The following is a 19,874-nucleotide window of genomic DNA, read 5'->3' as shown; positions in this document are numbered from 1 at the left end:
GTTTTATAGAAACGGTGGTTGGTTTTTCGTGGTAACCTGGCTTCACATCCATACTTTACTAGATCAAAGGGGAGCATCAGAATGTCTTCGGAAATGACCTTTCCAACAATCCCCATCACAGATGATAGCCCAATATCGGGCATCCCGGCCTCAGAATCAGCAGCGGCTGAAGATAACAGGGTCTTACGTCTTCGAGTAATGGAAATGTGGGACGCTTGGGCGAATGGAAGAGAGCTGCCAAGTGCTATCCCGGGATTCCCCGAATTTTTCCCTAGATCAGGGGGCACCTCCAATGTTCCAATCAATCATCCAAACACCCCACTGGACAACCCACCATATCAGCTCATTTCGTAGGAACACATTCTGAGGTTCTCCCCCAGGTGTTCATGTCCGGCGCGGCCTCCAATATCTTCACCGCTCCCCCATGCTCAGCCACAACACTGCCTGCACTGCCTAGGCCCACTTTTGATCCTTCAGCCTTTACATTTCAAACACCCACCTTCCAAATGGAGCCTCCTCAGTTCCCCACATATACTTATCCCCAGCCGCCTCAATTTGAGTTCACTGCGGGACAGGAAAAGACTCCCAAAACTCCCGAACAGGAGGATGAGAAGCTTGGAGCAGAGCCTCAAGAACATACAGGGATTGAGTTGGCAGAAAAGTGTGTCCTATGCTGATCTATGCATGTTCCCTCACGTGCATTTGCCTCTGGGATTCAAAACTCCAAAGTTTGAAAAGTACGATGGACATGGTGATCCTATTACTCATCTTAAGAAATACTGCAATCAGTTGCGAGGAGCTGGAGGAAAAGAAGAGTTATTCATGGCATATTTTGGAGAAAGTCTGGTTGGTATTGCCTCCGAGTGGTATATGGATCAAGATATATCTCGTTGGCACATCTGGGACGACCTCGCTAGAGACTTTGTCAGACAATTCCAGTACAATATAGACATTGCTCCAGATAGAAACTCGTTGGCAAACTTGAAAAAGAAGTCCTCGGAGAGCTTCCGGGAGTACGCAATCAAATGGCGTGAGCAAGCATCTAGAATAAAGCCTCCGATGGACGAGGTCGAGATGGTCACAGTGTTCCTCCAAGCTCAGGAAGCCGACTACTTCCAGAATATGATGTCAGCTATGGGTGTCACACCTCCTTTTTTTACACACCACCCCGAAGGATAGTGTATAAGAGAGTTTTTCCACTTTAAGTGACATTATTTGAAACGGGATTATTTATTCATTTTTTGTTCAGAGTCGCCACTTGGGATAGTTAATTTGGTGTCCCAAGTCACCGGTTTATTTAAATCCCAAATCGAGGAAAATTTTGACTTTCCTTTTGAAGTCTGCGAACCAGAAATTCTGAATAAGGAATTCTGTTAACCCGAGGGAAAGTGTTAGGCACCCCCAGATTCCGTGGTTCTAGCATGGTCGCTTAAACTATCATAATTGGCCTATTATCTGATTTTAATACATGTTTTAGCCTATGTTATATTTTAACTTTTTAAGCCGCTTTTAATTATTATGATTTTTTAAGGAAGATTTCAACGTCATCTAAAACACGTCTTTGGACCATGCCACAAGAAATGCACCCGCAGTCCGCGATACATTTTATTTAACGTTGTTGAGATTTGGATTTGGGTCACATGAAATGCACACCCGAGTTTAGGAAAGTAGCTTTTGAAATAGCGCGCCTAACGCAACTACGCACTTTCAACTTTGTGAGGGCCATGGAAAATTCAACTAAATGGCACGCCTCAATTTTATTTCAAAAGATTGTACTCAACTAAAGCAAACTACGAATGTTCATAATTATTTTCCTAAATTTAAGATTATTGTAAGGTCAAGAGTTATGAAATTATTGTGACAGAAGTGATGTACTCTAGTTTTATGAATAATACTTAAAATTAAAAGTCAGTTGCTCAAAATTGCAACTCAAAAATTATGCATAAAATTTATCAATGCTTAAAATGATCGACTGGACCATAAACCTTACCATTTGCTGCCAACCAAAAATGTAGCGGCTGAATTAATCCTTAAGAACCCAAACAAACTTAACTAATGATCAAAGGCCCACTATTATTCTTTTAGTTCGTCCCAAATTCAAATTATCATTTAACGTTAATTCTCAAATTGATACAGCAACCTTACCAAGAAATTGACTCATACCCCAAAGATAGAACACGACTAAACTTCAGTAATAGAACTCAAAAGAAACCAACAAATCAAAAATTATTACAAGCAAATATCAATCAATTTCCAACACAAGTTGTTAACACAAGTAGAAGTAAAGTTTCAGGCATTTACATTAAAAGAACAGTAGAATAAAGATTAGAGAATAGGACCTCGAGATGTTTCTCCCCCAAAAGTGAAACAAGCTACTACCTATCGGACTAGCGGACGGAGTTATCCAACGGAAACTCGCCTTCGACCAGAGAATCTTGGCGACGTTGGGAACACGAACAGAGCTCGAATGCGACCTCGGCGGCGACCTCAAACTCGATTGAAAATGGTGTTTTAACGGCTGGTTTTGAGCGTGTTTTGTTGGAAGAAATTGGGGCTATTTTTGAGGTTAAGGAGCTGTTCGTCTTGGTGGTTGTCGGTTGTTTCAGCTGTTTTTGGGTGGCTGTTTAAGTGGGAAAATGGAGCTCTCTTTGTTGGTTTTTATGGAGTTTTCAAGGTTTATTCATGGAGGTAGGATTAGGTTAGGGGTATGATCCTAGGAATTATGGGCTTGAAGCTTGGGCCTTTATAACTAGCTTTGCTTAAAACTAGCCTAATTAACTAGAAATCTATCCATATAGAAATATTATTAAAAATATTAATTAGCCCTACTTAAGTGAAATAACTGTTAAAATAAGACTGACTGTTAAAATAAACTGTTTTTTGGTATTTTTCAAGGTTAAAAATGACTAACAAAATATTAATGGATCAATTTTTTTTTTGTAATTTTTATTTTTCTTGTAATAAAATAAAGTAAAAGAGTAAAAATTAGTTGAAATAGCTATATTAGGCCTAAATTAAATATTTACGTGCTAAAATATGAAAAATCTTAGGGAGGGTCAAAAATTACATGTCTACAATGGGTAAACCGTTCGCGGAAGCTATCAAAATCGGTGAAATGGTGGAAAATAGATTGAAAACAGGCAGAATTCTAAGCCAATCCGCTATTAGAGCAACCTCCCAAGCCATTCAAGACGGGTTTGGAGGAGTAGCAAAGGGCAAGAAGAAAGAAAAAACATCCATGACAGCATCAGGTGCAAGAAGACACCGTGCTCCCAGATCCATATTCCCAGAAAGAACCCCTCAGCATTATTACCCTCACCAGGACATGGCCTATGCTCCTCCGCCATATGCGGTCATGAATGCTCAACCTTTTGTCCGGCCTCAGTAGCAAGCTAACAGGAACCAAGCTCCATTTCAAAGAAACCAGCCTCCTCGCCAAAACCACTACAACCCCCGTCTTCCACAAAATAACTTCCCTCCCCGTGAGCCACCCAGGAGACAAACTTTTACACCAATCGGTGAATCCTACTCCAGCCTGTTTCCAAAGCTTGTCCAAATGGGTCTGCTACAGCCAGTACCTCCAAACAGGCAAAACCCTGAATCACCTTCCTATCAACGGGGCGCCCGATGCGCTTATCACTCAGGAGCTGAAGGGCATGATACAGAAAACTGTTGGACTTTGAAAAGAGTCGTGGAGGATTTGATAGAACAGAGGAAGATAGTGTTAAGGGACGAAGATATCCCCAATATGACCAACAACCCACTGCCAGCCCACAACAATGGGCCGGTAATCGGAATGATCTGTGAAGATAAGGAATTCGACCCGGCATTGAAGGCCATCATCGCCATTGCTGATGTAGAGAGGAAACCAAAAACTCCCCTGAAGCAAGACAAAGGGGAGCAAAAGAACAAAGCCACCCACTCAAAATCAGAGAAGAAAATTAAAGCAGGAACTGGGGCAGCACCCGCCAAAGATATTTTTCTCTATGTCCCTCGGGGCCGCAAGGAAAAGCAGATGACTTTGAGTCCTCCCAGGAGATTTGAACTGAACAAGGCGACCCAAATGTATGTGCCCAAGGGAGCTTATGTGGTGCGGGGGCCAACTAATCCACCAAGGCTGAGTGAGCCCGTGGTTATTGGCCGCGCGTCACAGAGGCCCATGACTGATCCTACCGTGGTGCCTTGGAATTACCATAAAACAGTGGTGACGTATAAGGGCAAGGAAATCTCAGGAGAAGTTCAAGAAAATTACCCTGTTGAAAAGTACTCCAATTTGGAAGAGGTGAACAACGCCACAAGAAAGCGCTTCCCCTCTAAGAAGCCCGTGAGTGCTGAAGAAGCGGAAGCCTTCTATCAAAAGATGAAAATGGCGGATTATGAGGTGATCGAACAACTTCGAAAATCTCCTGAACAAGTCTCCTTATTATCTCTGTTGATGAGCTCCACCGAACATCAGAAGGTATTGATCAAAACCCTTAACGAAGCATATGTGCATGTCGAGACTTCTATAGAGCAGTTGGAGAGAATGGCAGAAAGATTTTTTGCAATTAACCAGATCTCCTTCAGCAAAAATGACTTGCCCCCAGAAGGGGCCGCACATAACAAAGCCCTGCACCTAACAGTCAAATGCGAAGGGTACTACGTGAAGAGGGTTATGGTGGACGGAGGTTCTGGGGTAGACATCTGCCCACTCTCAACTTTACAGCGCATGGAAATTGGGACTGAAAGAATCCGACCCAATAATGTCTGCGTACGAGCCTTCGATGGTATAAACAGGGACACGATTGGAGAGATCGATCTAATTCTGACCATCGGCCCAGTAGACTTTGAAGTAACCTTCCAGGTTCTAGACATGGACACCTTCTACAACCTTCTTTTGGGGAGGCCATGGATCCATGCAGCGGGGGCTGTGCCCTCTACTCTTCATCAGATGGTAAAGTGCGAGCATGAGGATCGAGAGATCGTGGTCCACGGGGAAGATGAGCAATCAATTTATCGGGACCCATTAGTCCCATGTCTTGAAGCAAGAGAGGGGAGTGAGCACATAGTTTATCAGGACTTTGAAATTGTGGTTGCAGACCAGTACGAAGAGGGAAACCCTTGCCCCCAACCATTCCTTTCTAATGCATCCATCATGGTAGCCAAAGAAATGATCCGACATGGCTTCAAACCGGGGAAGGGACTTGGGAAATCTTTGCAAGGAATAGCCGAGCCCATTACCTTGCGTGCCACTGAGAAGTTCTTCGGGATAGGCTTCCAACCTACTCCAGATGACATAAAATGGGCTGACGACAGAAAGAATGACGGATGGGTTTTGCCGCAACCACTGCCACATTTGTACGAGACCTTTGTCAAGCCAAAATACAATGAAGAAGAGGAGGATGAGGCCTTTACGGCCGAAGAGATTGAAGAGATATGTGGGGAAATGAGAAAGATATTATACGAAATCCACATGGTTCAGCCAGGAGAGGGCCCAAGCACCGCTGAGGTGCTGTATATGGGACCAAACGCCAAGCTGCAGAATTGGAAGGCTACGCCATTCCCAATCAGGCGGGAGTCCCGGTAGACCTGTTCCTGCCACTTTTTCTGCATCGCGAGTTATTCCAGGGTGTAACTCAGATGTTTTCTTTAGTTTCCTGTCTTTTAATTTCCAAAATGTAAACCCTGTTATCTTCAAATTTCAAGAAATGAAATCAATATTTCATCATTTATCTTTCTTTATTCTTTCTGATTTTTGCTATTTTTCTCTTTATTTCTTCTTTCAGTTCTAATAATGCGGCTTTAAATAATATGACATACTTGCGGACTTCATGCCCAAGTCCAAACACGTTGTCTAATTGTGAAATAATGAACCAAGAACGGAATACGATGAAGAAGAGGCTTTTAGGGAAATAAATCGAGAATTGGAACAATTTGAGAATAAACCTAAGCCAAACTTAAATGATATCGAGCCGGTTAACTTGGGAAGTTCTGAAGAAATCAGGGAAGCCAAGATAAGCATTCACACGGACGAGAAAACCCAGGATGCAATAATCCAACTCCTGTTTGAGTTCAAAGATGTGTTTGCTTGGTCGTACGAAGACATGCCAGGACTGAGTGTCGATTTGGTGGTTCATAAGTTGCCGAATTACCCCGATTATTCCCCTGTCCAGCAAAAGCAAAGAAAGTTTAAAACTGACATCAGTGACAAAATCAAAGAAGAGGTCACGAAACAGTTAAAAGCAGGGGTGATCCGAGTGGTTAGGTACACCACATGGCTAGCTAATGTAGTCCCAGTTCCAAAGAAAGACGGAAAGACTCGGGTGTGTGTGGATTACAGAGATTTAAACAAGGCAAGTCCCAAAGACAACTTCCCTTTGCCAAACATCCACATCCTTGTTGATAACTGCACCAAGCATGAGATACAGTCCTTCGTGGACTGTTACGCAGGATATCACCAGGTGTTGATGGATGAAGAAGATGCTGAAAAGACAACTTTTACCACACCTTGGGGTACATACCGTTACAGAGTCATGCCGTTTGGTCTGAAGAATGCTGGGGCAACCTACATGAGGGCCATGGCCACCATTTTCCATGATATGATGCATCAAGAGATAGAGGTGTATGTGGATGACGTGATTATCAAATCCAAAACCCAGGACGATCACGTTTGGGGCCTGAGGAAATTCTTTGAACGGTTGCGCAAATATGATTTGAAGCTGAACCCAGCCAAATGTGCGTTTGGAGTCCCATCGGGCAAACTTTTGGGCTTTATAGTCAGCCAGAGAGGTATTGAGTTAGATCCAACAAAGATAAAATCTATCCGGGATTTGCCTCCTCCGAGAACCAAGAAAGATGTGATAAGCTTGTTGGGCAGATTAAACTATATCAGCCGGTTCATTTCTCAGTTGACATCCACATGTGAGCCCATATTCAAATTGTTGAAAAAAGATACAGCAATCAAGTGGACGGATGAATGTCAAGAAGCTTTTGATAAGATCAAGGAATATCTGTCAAATCCGCCAGTCTTGGTCCCACCAGAGCCGGGGAGGCCTCTTTTCTTGTACCTGACGGTCTTGGAAAATTCTTTCGCCTGTGTCCTCGGACAACATGATGTAACCGGGAAGAAAGAACAGGCGATCTACTACCTAAGCAAGAAGTTTACCAGCTATGAAGCTAAGTATACTCTGTTGGAGAGAACCTGTTGTGCCTTAACTTGGGTCGCTCAGAAGCTGAGACATTATCTGTAAGCCTACACCACTTATCTCATAACTAGGTTGGATCCTTTGAAATACATATTCCAGAAACCAATGCCTACGGGAAGGTTAGCAAAGTGGCAGATCCTGCTCACTGAATTTGACATAGTCTACGTCACTCGCACGACAATGAAAGCCCAGGCGTTGGCAGATCATTTGGCTAAAAACCCAGTTGATGATGAGTACCAACCTTTGAACACTTACTTCCCAGATGAAGAGGTAAACTCAGTCAAGGCAATATCCGAGGATACTACCGCTTGGAAGATGTTCTTTGATGGAGTGGTAAATGCAAAAGGTGTGGGAATTGGGGCAGTCTTGATCTCACCTACCGGACAGCATTACCCAGCGACAGCCCGGCTCCGGTTTTTCTGCACAAACAACACTACCGAGTATGAGGCCTGAATCATGGGTATAAACATGGCACTCGACCAGGACGTCGAAGAGTTGTTGATTATGGGAGACTCAGATCTGATTATCCGGCAAGCCCAGGGAGAATGGCAAACCCGAGATGTTAAACTTATTCCCTATCGGCAACATGTGGAAGATCTTAGCAAGCGGTTTAAGTCAATAGAGTTCAGGTACATCTCTCGTTGTCACAATGAACTAGCTGATGCACTCGCCACTCTGGCCTCGATATTGCCCTACCCAGGCAACACCCACATTGATCCCTTGGAAATCAAAATCAGGGAAAGGCACGGTTACTGTAATACAGTTGAGGCAGAACCAAGTATTCATCCATGGTATCATGACATCAAAAGATTTCTAAAAACTAGAGAATACCCCGAGCAAGCCACTGGAGACCAAAAGAGAACCATTAGACGGCACGCGAGTGGTTTCTTTTTATGTGGTGATGTCTTGTACAAAATGACCCCAGATCTCAACTTGCTAAGATGTGTTGACGTTGAAGAGGCCGGAAGGATCATGCATGAAGTACACGCAGGAGTGTGTGGACCCCACATTAACGGATATGTTTTGGCAAAGAAAATCCTCCTAGCAGGCTACTACTGGATGACCATGGAAAAGGACTGTTTCAGTTTTGTTCGGAAGTGTCATCAGTGTCAGGTGCACGGTGATTTGATTCATGCACCGCCCACAGAATTGTATCCCATGTCAGCGCCTTGGCCATTTGTTGCTTGGGGCATGGACGTCATTGGGCCAATTGAGCCGAAATCCTCAAATGGACACAAATTCATGTTGGTCGCCATTGACTACTTCACAAAATGGGTTGAAGCCATCACTCTCAAATCTGTCACCAAGAAAGCTGTGGTAGATTTCGTGCACTCCAATCTTATCTGTCGATTTGGTATTCCTGCAACTATCATCACAGATAATGCTGCAAATCTGAATAGTCGAAGCAGCAAACAAGAACATCAAGAAGATTTTGAGAAAAATGATTCGGAGCTCCAGGCAGTGGCATGAAAAGTTGCCTTTTGCATTATTGGGATATCGCACTATGGTGCGCACATCAGTTGGAGCAACCCCATACCTTTTGGTCTATGGCACTGAAGCCGTAATGCCTGCGGAAGTTGAAATCCCCTCTCTCCGGATCATTGTTGAAGCTGAAATTGAAGACAATGAGTGGGTCAAGACCCATCTGGAACAGTTGACATTAATTGATGAAAAGCGGATGGCTGCGGTCTGCCACGGGCAGTTGTACCAACAAAGAATGGCCCGTGCTTATAACAAGAAAGTGCGGCCCAGGAATTTTGAAGTGGGAAAACTTGTATTAAGGCGCATTCTCCCTCATCACCAGGAAGCAAAAGGAAAATTTGCTCCTAATTGGAAAGGCCCATACATCATCAGAAAGATATTGCCGAGAGGAGCATTGTATTTGGGCGATATTGAAGGAAATGATCCCGAAGCAGCTGTGAATGCGGATGCAGTAAAAAGGTACTATGTTTAGACTTTCTGCAGCAATGACTTTGTTCAATTGGGATGACGAAAGCTTTCATTCTTGCTATCCAAACACTATCAATCTTTCGCAAACCCTTTGAGCCGGTTACTTTTCCTTGATCACCCTCTTTGGAACCCGAAAGTACTATTGAAATTTTTTTTTTGAAAAAAAATGGAAAATTATGAAAAAAGAAGAAGAGAAGAAGATAAAAAAAATGAAAAAAAAAATCAAAAACAAAATGTTTTCCCTGAACTACGTCTGACTTGATTCCGAAAGGATACGTAGGCAGCCTCTCTCTGGGGTTCAGTCACACCAAAACAAAAATACCAATTCCCCCAAAAAGTGAAACTGGGGCAGATGATATAATGGCTCGGCAATGAGCACACCATAACGGTTCCAAAGTTGTAAATCCATCAAGATTCTTTTACCCAAACCTCGTCAAGTCCTTTTGATCAGTTGGCAAGGCCTTAAGCCTTCCCTTTTTCTTGAACAGCCCTTTATGGGTTTAGTCCCTTTTCCTTTTTTTTGTTTTGTTTTTGTTTTAACTTAACTAATAATTAATGATACCTATTTTTACTAATTAATAATATTAAAATTATTAATATTTCCTTATTATATATTCAATTATTTATAAATAAAGAAGTAACTCAAAATCAATCACAAGAGGTTAAATCCGTAATAGAAGTATAATTTAAGATTATAAAAATTAAATTCTTTATTTAGCGGGTCTTGAAACTTTTATAGATTTGAGGAGTGTTACAATCTTCCCTCCTTAAAAGAACATTCGTCCTCGAATGTTGCTAGGGCCTTATTCTTAAGCTAACAATCATTCCTTAGATCCTTGAACCTCTTAGTTTTCTTAGCACTACTGACTCTTCCAAGGGAATCAAAATTTTGGCTAACTCCTTAAATTTTCAAAAATTTCGGCAGAGTTTCTCTTGTAAATTGGACTATCCAAAAAAAATATCTCTGTCACAAATACCACAACCACATCAACAACAACCAAATATACCATAACAGGCCATTCATAGGCACCATACGCAGCTCATAAATTAATTACTCACACTCCGGCAAGGAGGTACAACAATAACTAACAAGAATCTAAAGCACAACAACTCTAGCACAAGTAAATCACTTTAATGAATTAATATACTATGGCATAAACTAAATTACTACAACAACTAAGTATAATCTAGGAAGGACGGAAACACTTGCTAACTTGTATTTAATAAATGAAATATAAATGTCAAACCAAACTTAGGTTCACATACCTTTTTCCTCAAATAAATATGGATATTTCTTTCTCATATCTTCCTCGACCTCCCACGTAGCTTCTTTTGAATTATGATTACTCCACAAAACTTTTACCGATGCTATATCTTTTGTTCTCAACTTTCTTACTTGTCTATCGAGAATTTCTATAGGTACCTCTTCATAAGTCAAACCTTCTTTAATTTCTGTGTTTTCGGCAGGTATTATATGCGACTCATCATGAATGTACTTTCTAAGCATAGACACATGAAAGACAGGATGAACAGAGGACAACTCAACGGGTAGCGCTAGCTTATAAGCCACGTTTCCTTTTTTTTAGAAGTTCATAAGGTCCGATAAATCTAGGGCTAAGTTTCCCTTTCTTACCAAACCTCATAACTCCTTTCATTGGTGAAACTTTCAAAAACACTTTATTACCAACCATGAACTCTAACTCACGATGCCTCTTGTCAGAATAAGACTTTTGACGACTCTGAGCCGCTTTAAGTCTTTCTCTAATTAGCTGAACTATCTCCAAAGCCTCACAAACAAACTCTGGACCAATCAACGACACCTCTGTTGGTTCAAACCAACCCACTGGAGACTTACATCTCCGCCTATACAACACTTCATAAGGAGTCATTCCAATGCTGGCCTGGTAGCTGTTATAGTAAGCAAATTCTATAAGTGGCAAGTGATCATCCCAATTACCTCCAAAATCTATAACACACGCACGCAGCATATCTTCGAGAGTCTGAATGGTCCTTTCTGCCATCGGTCTGTGGATGGAAACCGGTGCTTAAATTGACCTTGATACCTAATCTTTTCTGAAATGCCTGCCAAAAATGCGCTGTGAACTGAGGGCCTCTATCAGATATGATTGAAACTGGAGAACCATGCAATCGAACTATTTCTCTGATGTACAACTGTGCATACTTCTCTGCGGAATCTGTCGTCTTTACTAGTAGAAAATGCGCGGACTTTGTCAGTCGGTCTACAATAACCCAAATTGAATCATGCTTACGGTATGTGCGAGGTAGACCTACTATGAAATCTATATTAATCATCTCCCACTTCCACTGTAGTATCTCTATGTCTTGAGCTAGGCCACCAGGCCTCTGATGCTCGGCTTTGACTTGCTGGCAGTTTAAACATTTAGCCACATGATCTGCTACTTGTTTCTCCATGCCTTTTCACCAATACAACTCTTTCAAATCCAGATACATTTTGGTAGCACCTGGGTGGATAGAGTACCTCAAACTGTGAGCTTCCTCCATTATGGCCTTCCAAAGACCATCTACATCAGGCACACATAACCGATCATTCAACTTCAAAACTCGGTCACTTCCTAGAATGAAAGCAGTGATTTCTTTGATTCTGACTCCTTCTTTTAATTTCACTAAGTACGGATCTTCGGCTTGCTTAGCCTTAACATGCGCAACAAGGGAGGATTGCGCCAAGGCATAAGCAGTTATATCTCCTTCTTCGGTCTCATCCAATCTAATTCCATCATTTGCTAGTTTTTGAATTTCTCGACCCAAAGGTCGCCTTTGTATTGCAAGTTAGGACAAGACACCCATTGACTTCCTACTAAGTGCATCTGCTACCACATTAGCTTTGCCCGGGTGATAAAGGATATTGATGTCATAATCTTTCAATAGCTCGAGCCACCTTCTCTGTCTCAAATTTAATTCTTTATGCTTGAAAATGTACTGGAGGCTTTTATGATTTGTAAGCATTTCAGAATGCTCTCCATAATGGTAGTGTCGCCATATCTTTAATGCAAACACCACTGCTGCAAGCTCCAAGTCGTGTGTGGGATAGTTCTTTTCATGATTCTTTAACTGCCTTGAAGCATAAGCAATAACTTTTTCATTTTGCATAAGAACACAACCGAGACCAACTCTGGAGGCATCACAATACACTGTGAATCCACCCGAACCTGTCGGCAAGGTTAATAGAGGTGCAGTGGTCAACCTCTTCTTTAAATCTTGAAAACTCTGCTCACAAGCGTCTGACCACTGGAACTTAACTGCTTTCTGAGTCAACTTAGTTAATGGAGCTTCAAGTGAGGAAAGCCCCTCCACAAACCTTCTATAGTAGCCAGCTAACCCCAAGAAACTCCTTATTTTGGTTGGCGTTGTCAGCCTAGGCCAATTCTTGACTGCTTCTGTCTTCTGAGGGTCTACTGTTATTCCTTCACTAGATACCACGTGGCCTAAAAATGCCACTGACTGCAACCAAAACTCACATTTTGAAAACTTGGCGTAAAGCTCATTCTCCTTCAAGGTTTTCAAGGCTATTCTGAGGTGTTCTGCATGATCTTCCTTGCTCTTAGAGTACACCAAAATATCGTCTATAAACATAATAATAAAGGTATCCAGGAATGGCTTGAAAACTCTGTTCATAAGGTCCATGAATGCAGCTGGAGCATTTGTCAACCTGAAGGACATCACTAGAAATTCATAGTGCCCGGAGCGAGTTCTAAAGGTTGTTTTAGATATATCCTCTTTTCTGATTCTCAACTGATGGTACCCCGACCTCAAGTCTATTTTTGAAAAGTACTTTGCACCCTGAAGTTGATCAAATAAATCATCAATTCTTGGCAGTGGGTACTTGTTCTTAATTGTGACTTTATTCAAATGCCGAATAAATTAGATAATTTCTTAGAGGTAGACTCTACTGCACGATCTAAAGTATGAAAAAAAAAGAGACTTTTCCTAAATGCTTGTAGCCTCATGTTTATAAGTATGGCGCGCTTCATACACATAAACAAGACTCTACTAACACGGCTTCATAGACCCCTAGGACTCCATAAACATGTCGCTCTGATACCAAGTTTGTCACGACCCATTTTCTGAACAAGCCGGGACCGGCACTCGATCACTAAACATGACCGAGCGAACCATCTCTGCTTATTGATTATAGGCTATAATTGCGTATTTTAGTCGCTCATTACACTCTAATTTACTGCACTTATATTGAGTTTGAGCTTTAATCGCTAGTATTTTGCACTAATGGTGTGTTTTATGCCTTGTAGGAGTGATTCCGAGCTATGTACATGTTATGGAATAAATTCAAGTGAGTTGTAGCTTTGAAGTAGTAGTAAAAGTTCAAGGAATTAAGCCGGGATCGTGTTTGGGGGTCAACGGATGATAGTTAGAGCAAACGAAGACTCCAGTAGGCATATTGCGCATTGTCTAGTAAAATAGATATAACTTTTTTCTCAGAACTCCATTTTGGTTCCACAAAATATGGTTAGAAAGATAACTCAAATGGCTACAACTTTCATGTTTTACGTTTTTACAAATTCGGAACGGAACAGGGTGACAAACGAGCTCTAGCGCGAAGTTAGGGCGAAGTCGTGCTAGTCTAGAAGCTGGAGGCAGAATGTCAGGAAACTAGCGGGAGCTCTAGCGCGAAGTCGCACTAGTCACCCGGGAAAAGTGGCATTTTTCACATTGGAAAAGGTATAATTGTTTGGGCTCAACCCTACTTGGTATATATACATGAGAGAACGTTTTTTAGAGTAATTTTTGACCAAGGAAGAGCACAGAGCCGCCGTGGAGGCCGGGTTTCATCTTTTCTTCCACCAAACTTAGTCTTTTTATGTTTCTTTGTATGATTTGTTGTTTTGCTACCATGTCTATGTGGATCTAAACTTCACGTTCTAGGGTTGTGGTTCTTTCATGACTACTGCTATTCGGATATTGATTTTGCTTTCTTAGTTTATCATATTGGTTTATTTATTCAATCCTGCACTTAATTATTTGATTGCTTGATCACCAATTGAATACTATCTACGAATATAGAGTTGAACTCGAAAGTGAGAATTCTAGATTGCATATAGGATTGAGTAGAGCAAGTTCTTGAACTTGGGCATCGGGGAACGGATTCGCGGTTAGGATAGACATATATCTAATTGCCTTGCTTGGTTGATTTACAGGAATTATAAATGCGTTCTTGTTAGTTCTAATTCCATAGACATATAGGAGTTAGGTTAGCTTGAATAGGCGAGTAAAAACTCGACAGATTCTTATGAGCAATATTAACCATGTCAACCAATAAACTAGATAAATTAGTTAGTCAATCAATTGAAGAATACAATAGGAATGTTAGATAGCCCATAACCCTAGATCGTTTTCATTACATTGATATCATAAAAATCTACTCTTTCTCTGTTAAAAGTTCATTATTTATATTCTTTATTTAATTAGTTTAGAACCAAATACTTCTAGGTTTAATTCTTGTTTAGATAATTAGGAGAGTCCAATTTAGTTAATTGTTAATCACAAGTCCTCGTGGGATCGGCATCCGACTTTTAGTCACTTTATTACTAGACGACCGTGTATACTTGCGTGTGCGTTTGGCCGCAACACATATCAAATCTATATAACTCCAAACTTTATATGCAACAAGGCAATACTCTAACCAAATACTTTTGATTAATTTAAACATTTAAATAAATCAACTCAAAACTTTATTCATAGTAACCAATGAAATACTGCTAAATTATTATCAAAAATCTGAATCTTAACCCAACGACTATGTCTATGAAGCCTCTACTGATAAACTGACGCACTGCTCAGGACATGAGATTTTCTGGCCAGTTCTCTAAGTAAACAAAGAAATAGCTAAATAAAAATGACTCTAAGGAATACTCCACGAAGAAAAGCGGAGCTCACCAATAGCATTGGAAGGGAAGGAAGTCCTAACTCGTAGCCTGCTCGCCTGCCAATCCGGTTCCTACGTTGTACTGCAGACCAACGTAGGTTCCCAAAAGAGAACGTCAGTACCATCCATTATACTCAGTGAGTCTCAACAACAGGGGCGAAACTTTGATAACATATACATTATGAGCAAAGGTTCTAAATGCATGTAAAACATAAAGCTTATAATAATAATTCTAAATAATTGCATAATAGCAGTTTATGAATATTTTAAAAGAAATTCTTTTCTTTTTCTTTCTTATAAAAAAAATACTTCACTTTATACTTTGGGAGATCCAACTATCCTGACTTAATTCTATCTTAGTCACCGTTTGATCGGCACGGGTTCGATCCCAACCTGATCGAATAGGCCCAATCCACGAGGTGCCACTCGCTTCATGGTTCTCAGCGCTCATGTGTCATACCTTAGCATGGCTAAGTAAATTCTCAGCAACGAGACCCTCGGCTCGTGTGCTCCCTACTTTGGCACAAGTAGTTTGAGGAAATCAACGCCTTGATCAAGACCCTCGGCCTGGACGATGACCCCTTCTCAGAATAAAGGATACTCCCAAAAATCTTTTCTTCCTAAAACTTCTTCTTGTGACTTTTCAAGTCTAAATATTTTCTTTATAGAACATCATGTACATACCCATGTTGGTATCCTTAAATGTAAAGCATGGCATAAGAATGAAATAAACATATAAAAGTGTTTCTAAAGATTCTTGCTCCTTCATAAATTTTCAACATGAAAATAACATATGAGAATAACACAAAAATCTGGAAATTTATGCACATACATCATAATAAATCATCTAAACTTTTGCTAGAACAATTCTAAGTTAATAGGTGCTCACTCGCTCCAATTAAGTAAATATAAACTCTTTTAAGCAATTCATGAAATACCTTGTATGCGTGTTTTTGTGAGTTAAACCACTTTAGTAAAGGGTTATATCAACTCACCTCAATACTTCTCGAGCCAATACGTAGGCCCCGGTCCAATTGACACCAGTCAAACAATCGATTGTACGACAACCAGTGCATTTTAATCAATTTTATAGTTTCACACCTGAACATGGAATTTAGTGTTGATATATAGGAAAAGGGGAATTAACTATTCAATTCTTGCCTATTACCACGATAGGATAGTTGACCATAGGGAAATTTACGTACCTGAGTTCAAGAATTAGTGATTGATAAAGAACCCTAAAATTATATTTTTGCTGTCTGGGTAAAGAACAACGTTCTATTTCTTGTGTGTATAACTTTGTCGCTCTTCCTTTGGACCTTTTTACGTCCAACTACTGCTGCTTTAAGGGTTAAGGCCTTAAGCCTTCCCTTTTTCTTGAACAGCCCTTTATGGGCTTTAGTCCTTTTTCCTTTTTGTTGTTTTGTTTTTGTTTTAACTTAACTAATAATTAATGATACCTATTTTTACTAATTAATAATATTTAAATTATTAAATCCTAATTATTTATTAATAGAGAAGTAACTCAAAATCAATCACAAGAGTTTAAATCCGTAGTAGAAGTATAATTTAAGATTATAAAAATTAAATTTTTTATTTTGCGGGTCTTGAAACTTTTATAGATTTGAGGAGTGTTACATCCCCCTCCCCCTTTCGCGTATCCTCTCCCACTAGTACGTGTTTAATCTCTATTTGTTGCTATGTTGCATATTGTCCTTTCAAAGCCTCGTGACTACCTCGTCGAGTTTAAGCTCGACTCTTACGGAGTACATTGGGTCGATTGTACTCATACTACACTCTGCACTTCTTGTGCAGATTTTGGTATTGGTCCCAGCTGTCCGTGAGGCGCATCAGCTCGGATTAGCTTATTTTGAGACTCGAGGTAGATCTGCTGGCGTCCGCAGACCTGAAGTCCCCTTCCTCTTTCCTTATTTATTGTTCATTTCATTCGAAACGGTTGTATTTATTTCATACTCTATTTGTAGAACCTCTAGAAACTCGTGTACTTGTGACTTCAGATCCGAGTTGTATTAGATATTGGGTTATTATGTTATTTCGTACTTTATTTTGGCTTCATTTTTGTTTAATTGGCTAAATTGTTCAAAGTGTTTAAAATTGGCAAAAGAATTATTTTAACATTGGTTTGCCTAGCGAGTGAAACATTAGGCAGCCTCACGGTCCCGAAGATAGGAAAAATCGTGACAACTAAGGATGACTTGTGGTTGTTTCGCTCAACGAGACTGAAATAATTGATGAGAAGTGTTTTATATTTTGTACTTGATATTTTTATTTATGGCATACCTAGTTAAAATTATTGACAAAGATGTAAACTGTAACACCGCTTGATGTAAATTATGTTCGCGACCGCTCTCGCTCGCTTCGCATTAAGCCCCGCATCTCTCCTCCTTTTTCACTTCATTGTTTTCGATGAAAGGAAGTTGGAGACACCTTTTTTTTTTCGAAACAAAAAAAAGAGAAAAAAAAACAGAAAAAGTGACATTTGACCTTGAATTTAACGGGAGTTCCAGCATAAGTATACTTAAACTCCAGCATATTATACTAGAGTTCCAGGACAGTATGCTGGAACTCCAGCATAATATGATGGAGTTCCAACATAAATACACTAGAACTCCAGCATAATATACTGAAGTTCCAGCAAGTATAATGGTCCAGTATAATATAATGGAGTTTGGAGCACCAGTGATCCAGTCTCCAGTATATTATACTGGAGCCAACAAAGTATACCGGTCCAACATAATATGCTGGAGTTCATACACAAGTGCACCGAACTCCAGTATATTGTGCTGGACCGGTCTCTATTGCAGCAAAACGATGACTATTTTTTATTGACTTGATAAACGCTGACTATTTTTGATTGACCAATTCGAAAACTGACTATACCGTGAAATATTGGCGAATTTAAAAGGTGAAAATTAAGGGCGGGAACAGAACCAGGATCAGCGTAGAGCAACATATGGGTCTTACGGTAATTGAGGTGAATCAGTGATGGGGTCCACTATATGGGGGCTTGGGCCCACAATAGTATCCAAAGTCAAAAAGTGTATCATCTTTGTGGAGCTCTGTACTTCTAGGAGAATGAGCCCGTAAAATGTTGCTGCATTGTTTTGGCCCACCAAAGACTAAAGCTGTTTGTATTTTCTTTTTATCAAGAAATAAAATTTTGAAACAAAAAGTTTATGGATTACAACACAAATCCTATACGCTATTGCAACATATACAAAAAAAGAAAAAGTCCTAAGTTTTTTTAAGTTATATAAACGAATGTTAATCATCATCTCGAGTCTGACCCTCCGCAATAATTGGATAAATCACAAAAAATCTTTAAGCTTTCCATAACCAAATTTTTATGATATTAAGTAGTAATCTCACGTTTTTCCAATTAAATAATTTAATACTGTTTTTTCATTCCCAGAAAGTATATCTAAAGTTCGATTTGTTTAGTGCTTAGGGCATTTAAGAAAAGGCAAAAGACCACCAAAGGATGTGGTGCAGTGAATGAGACTGCTCCTCCCTTAACGAGAGGTCTCGAGTTCGAGTCCTGGGTATGGAAAAATCCTTGGTAGGGAGCGTTTCCCCCCGAATGGGGCCCTACACGAATCCGGATATAGTCGGGCTCCAATGCGGATACCGGACACGCGATGGGAAACCAAAAAAAAAAAGGCAAAAGAAAAGGAGCTAAGATCCCCATAAAAAAAAAAGATAAAATTTAAAAAATAAATAGAAGACAAACTTGTTTGTGTATGGAGCTTAGGAATCCCATATTTGTACATGATTAAGTTATAGTGAGGAATTTCACCAAGATTAAAGTGTAATTATGTAAAGTTGAGCTCGCATTATTCAACTACTGAGATAGCATTATCACATGATTAAAAGAAAAACAAAATGCAAATTTTTAATCAAACGGAGACAAACCAAAATTCCACAATGCAACCATGTGAACAGTTGTAAATACTTCCTTTAGGGCATCTCCAACCTTGCCCCTCCCCCGTAATGGGAGAAATATTTGGGGAAATTTTGCTCCAACCCTCCCCCATTTTGTTTCCAAAATGGGGGATGAATAGTGTTCCCTCAAATATGGGGTACACTATTCATTTCCCCCATTACTGTTCATCAATTTTTTATTATTATTTTATTATTTAATCTTTTAATTTATCTTTTATATATACCTAATTATGTTTATGTAATGTCTTTATAATATTAATATTATATTTTAACTTTGGTGAATAATTTTGATAAATTAATTTTCGTGCATTTATTATTTTTATGTAAAATTATAAATTAATTTTGTTATAAGTTAATTGTACAAAAAATATATAATTATCTCAAAAAATGAATGGTACAAATATAAAATATTAGATGTTAAAATTAAAAGGTGCGAATATAAAATATTATAGGTTGCTAAAATTGAAAAGTGAAAATTGAAAACACATTAAAATTGGAAATACATGACAATTGAAAATACATTAAATTAAAATACATAAAAATTAAAACTACGGTAAATAACATAATAACTTAGTCAATCTATAATAATTGCTTACATTATATTATTTAAAATTTTATGGAATTATTTTAATTATGGAAATTACAAATTAATAAAAATAAAAGATGGAATTTGTTTAATGGAAATTAAAAATTAAAATTGAAATGAAAGATAATAATATAATATAGAAGAGAGAGAAGAATATAAAAAATTTTGGGGAAAAAAATGGGGGAATGGTTGGAGCAAGTTGTCCTAAAAAAGGGGAAATCCCCATTTTAAGGACAAAAAATGGGGGCAAGGTTGGAGATGGCCTTAATTG

Source organism: Nicotiana attenuata, chromosome 6 (genome assembly GCF_001879085.1).
Source record: "Nicotiana attenuata strain UT chromosome 6, NIATTr2, whole genome shotgun sequence".
Taxonomy (NCBI): domain Eukaryota; kingdom Viridiplantae; phylum Streptophyta; class Magnoliopsida; order Solanales; family Solanaceae; genus Nicotiana; species Nicotiana attenuata.
This window is presented reverse-complemented; position numbering follows the sequence as displayed.